A 10121-nucleotide genomic window follows, 5' to 3' on the forward strand; every position below is an offset into this window, starting at 1 on the left:
TTAGGGCTCATATGGAAGGAGCATCCAGAGTCTAATACCCAGTCATGAGTCTGATTTGTTCTAGACACAGTTAGAACTTCTGGATCAGTAATATTTTTATCAGTACATGCAACATTGATCTCAGTGTTCACTGATTTTTGTTTCCTAATCCAATCATAGCAGTTCTTTTTTAAATGACAAGGACTATTACAGTGAAAGCATTTTCTAGTCTCCACTTTCTTGTTAGCCCCTTTTCCTTTCTTTTTAGCCTTAGACCAATTGTTTCTTTGCATGCCATTAGAGGAACTACCTAGATCAGGTTTACCTTTTACAAACAGATTATTGCCACTTCTTTTCTGAACCTTCAATTCTAATTCCCTAGCCTTTAGTCCTGATACTATAAGATCTACACTAGGGATTGTGCCTGAATACTATAAAGCGTTCTTAACAACTTGATAGTCCTCAGTCACTAAGTTTAGCAGGATCATTGCTAAACTCGTTTCACCTAATTCTTGGTCAGTACCCTTTAGGATTATAGTCATTTTCAAGAATTCATCAATATTATCTTTTATTGATTTACTACTGTCCATTCTATATGAAAAAAGTGCACCCTTCAAGAAAGCAAGATTTGGTGCAGTTTGTAAAGCATACAGAGTTTCGAGTTTACTCCAGAGTGCGATTGGAGCCTCCAATCCGTCCACTTTCCTCAACACGTTGTCTGCCAAGTTCATCACGATCAAGTTGTACGCCTCCTCGTCTATTCCTGCCTTTCTTTTTAACTTGTCTACTGACCACTTTTCAGTATCCTTTTCCAGTGCAATCCCTACTTTATTGTGCAAAAGTAGGGCCTTCATTTTCTTCTTCCAAGAATTGAAGTCAATTTTTCCATCGCACTGCGCAATTTCCATGCGGGTTGAACTAGTAGTGCTCATAATCAGAAATCAGTGTTAATTCTTGATTATTTCTGGTTTAGAGAAATACTAAAGACTCCTAAGAACTCTAGAACTCGAAATTTTAGAAAAACCCCCAATTTCGATGAAACCCTAGAATTTAATTTTTCTCAAATTTGGATCTCAAACTCACTCTAGGCTCTAAGGTGAAATGCTCTGATACCACTATTGTAATAACACACTCATAAAACACAGATTATAACCAAATAACACACGCATCCACAAAAGATCAAGAACACCACAATTTTACCGTGGTTCACCTTTCCAAGATTTGGAAGGCTACGTCCACGTTAAGCTTCGGAAACGTTGAAGCTCATTGCACTATTTGGAAATCAGTTTATAGATTATAGACACAAGATCGAAAGATTCAATCAAACCCAAAATCACCCTATCTGGTAACTAATAGCCCAGGAAACTATAAACCCAGAATCCCAGCCAACCGAGAGACAAAACCCCTCAAACAGAATGACAAATCAATCACTCAACCCGTTACACAGAACCAAGATTTCAAAATAAAGGATGAACCCTAGCAGAGCAAAAAACCTAACCCTGTTTCAATCGAATCAAAAACCTAAAAACTAAAGAGAAAAGTTCACTTATATATCGTTGACCAGGATGGACGACGCACAGCCGTTGGATCTTCTCAAAACTGATGGTCCAGATTCATACTTGAAATGACAGCGTACTGGTTTAACTGACACGACACCGTTTCGGTCTTCACACTTACAATCCCCATGAGAGGGATTTGGCGTTAGAGATCGAGCTTGAGCATCCATGTCGTGTAGAGATTACAGGCAAATTATTTTACTATGAAAAGTTGATAAGAGGGCATATTAGTTATGGAATAATATATGAGCTTTCGGGGTTGAAAGTGAAAAAAATATTTTTCTTAGGGTTCCTGTGATGAGTATTGATGTCGATTGGGATCAGAAATTGGTAAAAATTAATTGTCAAGGAATTGATAGAGACTATTCTGAAGAATTGCCTGTTGCGAAATTTAAAGAGATTATTCCCATGTGTAAAAAGGCAAATATGGATTGGTTGTGGATGTTCTTTGTCCCATATATTTTAGCATAGTTTTATTATATATGTTGATACTTGATTTTGACTCTCATGACTCGCATGGGCAAAGTGCTAAGCAGCTCTTAGAAATTACTCGTGAATAATTATGATAATCTAATGCAAAGACTGAATAATAAATGAGAAATGATTTTTAAAGTGGTTCGGATGCTTAAAACGAATCCTACATCCACTACTATTTTATATATGAGAGATTATAGGAGGTGGCATGGAATGAACAACGAATAGAGATACAATAACTAAATATTCAGATAGAATATCAAGTAAGTCTCTTTCTCTTAGGTTATTGGTAGCGTGCCGAATGCTCCAAATTAATAACCTTACTAACCTAACTACTAAATTGCATATAGGGTGAGCAAGGGTCGATCCCACAGGGAATGATTCGATTAAATCCTATGTTCTAACCAATAACCACAATGAAAACAACAAAAAAATAAAATAAAATCCTAAACGGTAAACATGATAACAAAATAAACAATGCAATCGAAAGTGAAACAAATAAATCTCAAATGGTAGAAAATATCAGATTAAAAACAATCAGTTCTCGGTTCAAGATCCACCTAAACATGCATTGGATATGAACTAACCGTAACATTATTCTATCTCATTATTATTGAATTATTGACCCTAGGAAACAACAAGCTCTGTTACCCGAATTTTCCCTTAATTGTCACTACTGAAACAAGCTCTTCAATTAGATCCTAACCTTTGAACAACCTAGAATAAGCTCTCTAAGTTTAATTCAATGGCAACCTTAAGAATTAGGAAAATAGATCAATCCAAGCAACAGTCACGCAAGATCGGATTATTTAACTTAGGTTATCTTATTCAATGTGATAGATTGAGAACTTGTCTGTAATCATCTATCATCATATGTTACTCACTGAATAGAAAGAGGACAATTACGTATCACAATTCCTAATTCTAACAGATAAAATTCTGATTAAACAATTTAGCAAGCAATTACTAAATCACCCAAACAAAATTCATAAACAACTAAAACAGAATAACATAAACAATTCCAATAAGAACGAGATTAAGAAAAATGTTACTGAAGTTAAGTTACCCAATGACATGAATTCAGGCTTCAAAATCCCCTTGAACAGAAGAAGAAAGATCAGCCGCACATCTTGACGTAGAAGATCAAAGACTAAGAAAAAAAACCTATTGTCGTTCTCTCTCTCTTTAACCTAACAACTCCTAAATAAATAACATATTTTTTCCTCAATTCTTCCCTAGGAAAAACGAAATTACTTTCCTAGACCTTTCCTAAATGATAGACTGTCAATCCTTATCAGATATGGAAAACAGAATCCGTAGTCCAGATTGCACCAGGCTTCTCACAATGTAAAAGAACTTTTCTGGGCTTGGTCACTTCACAAAAGTTGTATTCCTAGATGTGTAGATGAATTTGGGCTTTTGAATCACCTGCTTTCGATATCTAAAACTCCAGTTAGGCCTATTCGAAGACTCAATACACAGCCAGGAAATGCTTCCATGAATAGGATTCCAAGTCCGGTTTTGCAACAACTAATGATGTCACAAAGAACTCGGACTCCATGAAAAACCTGAAAAATGTAGCACTAGTCAGAATAACAAAAAATCTGGAATTTCCTAATCTTTTCTCAATTATATCATAAAGTCTATCCAAATATGCCAAAATTACAAAATAAACTCTAATCAACTCAACTAGGCATAAAACATAACAAAAAACATAATATGGAATGAATAAAAATATATAAATTACACTCTTATCAGTTATCTTTGCTCTGAAAATAAAGATTACAATCAAAATAAGGGTTCAGTATCAGAATTCCAAAAATGAAAAGAGGAGTCCTCTATTTATAGTAGAGGAATTCAAGGAAATGATTACAAATCTACAAGTGGGTAGGTGTCGTGCAAGTCCTTTCTTGCATCCCATTGACTAATAACTTAGGAAATATTCTCAAATTATTTGGGGCTTGGACAGGTGTGCAGCCCTTATTCACTCATAGACAAAACTTGAATTTACCAAGTTGGTGACAGCTATACTCCTTCTGTCATAGAGCGACTTGGCAGCTCCTAGACGACGCAAAGCCTTCCTGAACTCTAATTGGCGCTTACTGATGTAAGCTTACATCAACCCTGACTTTTTAGGCATAACAGAAGCCCCCCAGTTCTTAAGGTTCAAGGATTGAATCTTGAGAACTTCATGATATGTAGTGACTTGACTTGTTATGAGGAGTATTTGCCCGAACCATCAGTTGAGGGTAGTCACATTGTTATAAACGACATGAGGCTGATAGCTTTACTTAACCAGCGAACTGAGAAAAGGTCACAACATGAATCTTTGAGAGTTACACAAGCGACCTGAGGCGATCGTCCTAAAAGGTTCAGTGACCCATGACAGATCTTACTCAGTACTATAACGACATGTTTTGAGCTCTATCTGACTTTCGCGACTTGAAAACACTTAAGAATTTTAGCTGTCGAAAATTGAGAATCATTTCGCTTTGAGTTTTATACGAAGAGAATAGTGTTTTTATTCTAACGAATTCTTCAGATGTATCCATTGCGCCTGACAACTGTCTCGGTCAATAAAATAAGTTTTATCTGACAGACGTGCCTCTGTGCAATAAGTGTACACAATGAGCATTAAGTGCAAGCCATCCTAAAACGACGTTATCTTTTGAAGCATTAAATGTGGATGAGGGCGCATTTAATGTGGAGGAGATAATTACGCTGATGTTTGGCAATTTCAGTGAAGGGAAATGCTGGTTGATCTCCACAAAGCATGATGGTTACTCTTTGTACAGATTGATGACACGTGATCACGAGCAACGACTGTTAATGCGTCCCGCCCAAACGTCGCTTGTAAAAGAAAACCAAGCGTCGTCTTTCTCCCTATAAAACCTAAGCCCATATCATGTTTTTCATAGAACTTAAACTTTCAGAGAGAAAAACATCATTTTTACACTCAAGAGATTAGTTCATCACCTTCCCGATTAATGCACACTCGTCGTTACGACAAAACATCTATTCCCAGCAATCAAAAGGCAAAGAAAACTCTTTTCCTTTTCTCTTTTTCATTTTTGTTAAAAACCTTAGTTTTTATAGTAGTTTTGGGTGTAAATGTCTGGTAGACTCAGACAGTGAACATCCTCGGGTAGTGTTTTAAAAAGAACACTCTTAAGAGTTGAAACCTAGGGCGTAGATCTTTAGAAAACCAACCTTAAGAATTTTTAGGGTTTTGGTGGCTATAGAAGAGAAACCAGGGTATCTTTTACTCTTTTGAGTTGCCGTATCAAGGTAATGTAAATGGAGACTGAGTCACCTTTACATGTCACACATTTTCAGACTATGAGAGCAATGGACATCCCTAAGGAGAGGACAATTGGAGAGGGAGGCTCGCAATCACCGGGCACCTCAGCGGGGCCCAAGCAGGTGGTATGAACAACAATCATGAAGGATGAAATCCAAAAAGCACTAAACCAGTACGTGATCAATGTAAACGTGCACCGATATGAGTTGTACACTACTCTGGACCCTCTCGAGGGAATGGCTGTGATCTCGGAAGCGATCTTCAAATGTGGAGTGAAGATACCTCTCCACTCCTACATCAGGTTGATTCTCCACAATTTCTTGATCGTACCATTCTAGTTAACGTCAAATGCATATATGATAGCGGTCGCTATGTGTATTGCATTTGGCGAACAGAACCTCGACGAGCCAGTAGCAATAGAGCTTGGTTGCACTTACTACCTAAAGAAGAGTAAAGATAAGGATTCATACTACCTCTCCAAGTAATCAACCATCAAATAAGGGATATTTGGTTACCCTAGAGACGTTGGGGCTTACGAAACCAAGTATTTCTTCTTCGAGTATGATAGAATCCGTAAATTTAATGAACCGAGTTGGTTTTCCATTTAATTTCTCGACTACTTATCCTTTAACCCTTCCTTGATAAATAAGGCTAATGAATCTTTTGCTTTCTTGTAGAAAACAAAATGACCATATTATCGGTGCTAACTGATTTCAGCCGCATTGAGGCATTTGGTCGATTGCTCGACTAGGGTCGCGACACAAAGCTGCTCGTGACTGCCGCTAATCCGTAAAAATACAATTTTTTCAGCCCCGAGGCATCTTTAGAAGCTCTAACATGTAAGTATTTCTCATGCAGAATAACTTTAAGTCTTTACTAACAAAGTAAGACTCTCTTTGTTGATGTCTTTACATGCCATGCAGCAACTATGCCACCAAAGGCCTCGAAGACATTGAAGAAACCTAGGCGGTTCACATTCCCTAGGATTAATCAAACTGAACTAGCTGGAGTAACCTCCAACGATATCCCAACGAGAGGGATAAGAATTGGTGTCAAAAGGCAACAACCCTTGAGAGACGAGGAAGCCCCCTGATCCGTGGCTACTCGTGCTTCAAAGAAGAAGACTACGGGCCAAAAGACCAAGAAAATACAACAAATACCCATCAAAGAACCAACTGATTCTGAATCAGAAGGCTTCGGGGTATTACCAGACAAGTTTTAGCCTTATTAGGTCTTCTCTATGGGGGCTCCCTCAAGGGAGGCTCCTGGGACCTTGGCTGCCCCCCGGAGTTCACAAAGGGAAGAAGAGCCAACCATGACTGCTTAAGGAGGAGCAAACAAACAATAGGTCGAAGGGGGTCCTGCCCCCATGTGGCTAGACGCATCTGTGCCAGATCTGTTAGAGTAGATGCCTTAGAGCTAATCAATTATTGTAGAATTGACTCTTTGTAATAATGTTCATTGATCAATAAAGGTACTTTATACTATAGCACATAAATCATCATTGTATGTATTGATATATGTCCTTAGAATGGTAGAACAGTGACGAAGGTATCAGTTGTTTCAAACCTTGATAGTGAGAATCCTATGAGCACATATGGTGGCTATTCTAGAAACGTCCATAGCCCCAGTATTATTCTGAAGTAAGGGTACAGATAATACGATAAGGCTATCATAGTGTTGAACGACCCTGTCGAAAGGCAGTGACTGATCTCACCTGTCAAGGTTGTTTGGTGACAACCCGATGCAACACATGGGTGCTTGCTGTTGGCAAGTTCACTGGACTGACCCACCAGAGGATTCCATATGGATGGTAACCCTAGTGTCTATGGAACAAATCCTCTAACGAATGGTGGTGCATGTGATCCTTAGACTTGAGATCACCAGAGCGCCTTATGCACCGATTAATGACACTAGCCTAACGTAGTTCTATTCAAAGTTGTCAATACGATGGTGATTGGCTACATCAAGGAGTGTATCAAGACTATGGTGGATAGACAGAGGATTCACCACTCCCGGGTATGGGAGAAGTTATCTCATGGCACAATTCAGTAAATGGCAATGACACTAAAACTGTGGCCACAGTAGGATTGAGTTGTTGCTCTATCTAGTTTATAATACAGGTTATTGGTCCAGTAACTAAATACATAATATCGAGAGTAACCGAGGTTGACACTATTTCTATGCCACGATCTTGTCGAGATAACGGATGATGAAAGGATCGAATTGTACAGTAACCATATCGTTGACAGGTAGCTGTTTCACTGAATCCGAATCTATCGAGTGGCCATGATGCCTTGCTAGGGGCCAATCTTGGTCTATGTGTAGTGAGACGATTAATTGGTGTTAATCGCAATACTACACACTATCAGTATGATGCAGAGCCTATGGGTCACACACATAGAAGATAACTTAAGAACTAGTTTAGAAGAAGGGCATTTTCATCCTTTTACGTGAAAGGGTATTTTGATAATTTCACAGTGCAATTAAATTTACTGAGGTCGTAGCCTTTATTTAATTTGATATTAAAATTAAATAAGTGAGATTACGTTTAAATATGCGTTCGCATATATTTAAATAAATTATCATTATTGTTAAATGTTAATATATATATTGTAAATATATATTAATTGAGATAATGATAAATTAAAATTACAAAATATCTTAAAGGGGATGTTTGGACACACGGGGTGTTGGGGTTGGAGCCCAAGCCCATTCTATGATGGAATAAGGTATAGTGTGCACTATATAAGTGCACACTTTGTGAAATAAATTAATTAATTCATTTGATTCACAATTGAAACATTCCAGCCCCTTTGAAACAGTCTCACGCCAGTTTTCCATTTTTGCTTCAATCAAATTCCTTTGATTTTTCTTCTTGGTTCTTAAAGGCTAAAGAGGATCTAGCAAATCCTTCTTTAGTTCCTTAAGTTTTTTTTTTTTTTTTTTTTTTTTTTTTTTTTTTGTGGACTACTCGGTTCGATCCACACTTTGGTGATAGCGAAATACGTTCAAAGATAAGTTGAGGAGCCTCAAACGAGCGTATGATTTCTTAAACTTTAAACAAAAATCTTAGATTCTTATTTATTGAATAAGCTGTAAATTTTTGTGCCTGATCTTGCTTCTAAGGAACGATCCGTTGTTGTAAGTATTTTTGTTTTTCCGCTGCCATGTTTGATCGTTTCCTAACTGTGGTATCAAAGCCTAGGGTACCAGATTTTACAGTTTTTATGTGGATGGTTGATTACATGTATTTACTCGATAACATGTTGCCTTGAAGAATCTGTACAAAATCTGCCATGAGAGCATGTTTTAAGAAATCAATTAATTGATTAATTTAAATCTGTTGATGATCTGCAACTTTGGAATATTTGGTTATGGATTTTTGTTGAAATTAATAGATTGATTGCAAAATCCGATTGGCGTATTTTGTTGGCTGGTTGAACTGATCTATCACTACAAATCAGTGTACGCTTGTCGTGACATGCGTTCTTGGCGTTCACGCTGATTGAAAAAATCAGTGCTTGCCGTGGCGATATAACCCATCGTCGCGGCGATCGTCCTTAGGACGAGTGCTATTCGCAATCAACACTCATCGTGGCGAGTGCACGTTTAGTGTGAGCGCTACGTTAATCAGCGTACACTGCGGTGATCTAACTCATCGCTACAACGAGTGCACTTCCGTGTGCATAGGGACCAGATTGTAAATTTTCAAAACTTTTGGACCAAATGCAGATCTACAAATTGCCAGGGGGTAATTAATAATTCACCCACCCAATTCAAAATTGATTATTTTTGAATGAATGCCATGTACTTGTTTGTATATTGCATGGTGCCTGGTACATGAGCCTTAGACCTATGGTGAATGTTTTAAAATTTTTGGGTATATATGATTGTAATTTATTAAATAGGGTTGGCGTGTCTTGCCTTTCTCTGCTTCTCGATGTACATTCTCTTCTCATCTCATTCCCTTCGAATGTAAATCGAGGTTTCTAAACTCGTTGATATAAAGTTAGTTTGAGATTAATTTTATTGTAAATTTTGGTTGTGCTCAACACGCATCATTTGCCTGATACTCTCCCAAAATATGATTGACAACCAGTTGGGAGTTTCTATTAATGTTGATCATATCCGACCCATTTCTCTTGCTAGTCGCAGACCAGAAAATAGCGCCTCATATTCAGCCTCATTATTTGTAGCACTGAACCCAAACCTAAGGACTCCATAATTGCGAGTCCGTTCGGGACTGATGAGTAGAAGGCTAGCTCTGACTCTTCTCTTGTTCGAAGACCCATCAACATAGAGGCTCCAAGTGACAAGTTACGAGTAGTTTCCTGGATAACTTCATTGGCTAGTTGTTTGGATTCCCAATCTGGCTGATGAGAGAACTCCAAAATAAAATTAGCAATAGCCTACCCTTTGATTGCTGCTTTTGGTCTGTAGTGCAGATCAAATTGACTTAGTTCCATAGCCCACTAAGCAGCTTACTTGAAGCCTCCAACTTCTAAAGAACTTGTCTGAGTGGGTAGCTAGTTAATACATGGATGGTGTGAGCATGGAAATAAGGTCGTAGCTTCCTGGAAGCGATCAGCAGGGAAAAAGCTAATCATTCTATCTCTGGATACCGTGTCTCGGTGTCTAGTAGTCACTTTCTCGTATAATATACTAGCCACTGAATTTTGCCTTCTTCCTAAATGAGAGCTACACTAGCTGCATATTGAGAGACAGACAGATAAAGAAATAAGATTTATGTGGGAAGTGGCTTGGATATGAGGGATGGCTTTTTGAGATGCTCTATTATTCTCTGAAAG

The sequence above is a fragment of the Pistacia vera genome, unplaced genomic scaffold, assembly GCF_008641045.1.
Source record: "Pistacia vera cultivar Batoury unplaced genomic scaffold, PisVer_v2 Contig468, whole genome shotgun sequence".
NCBI lineage: Eukaryota > Viridiplantae > Streptophyta > Magnoliopsida > Sapindales > Anacardiaceae > Pistacia > Pistacia vera.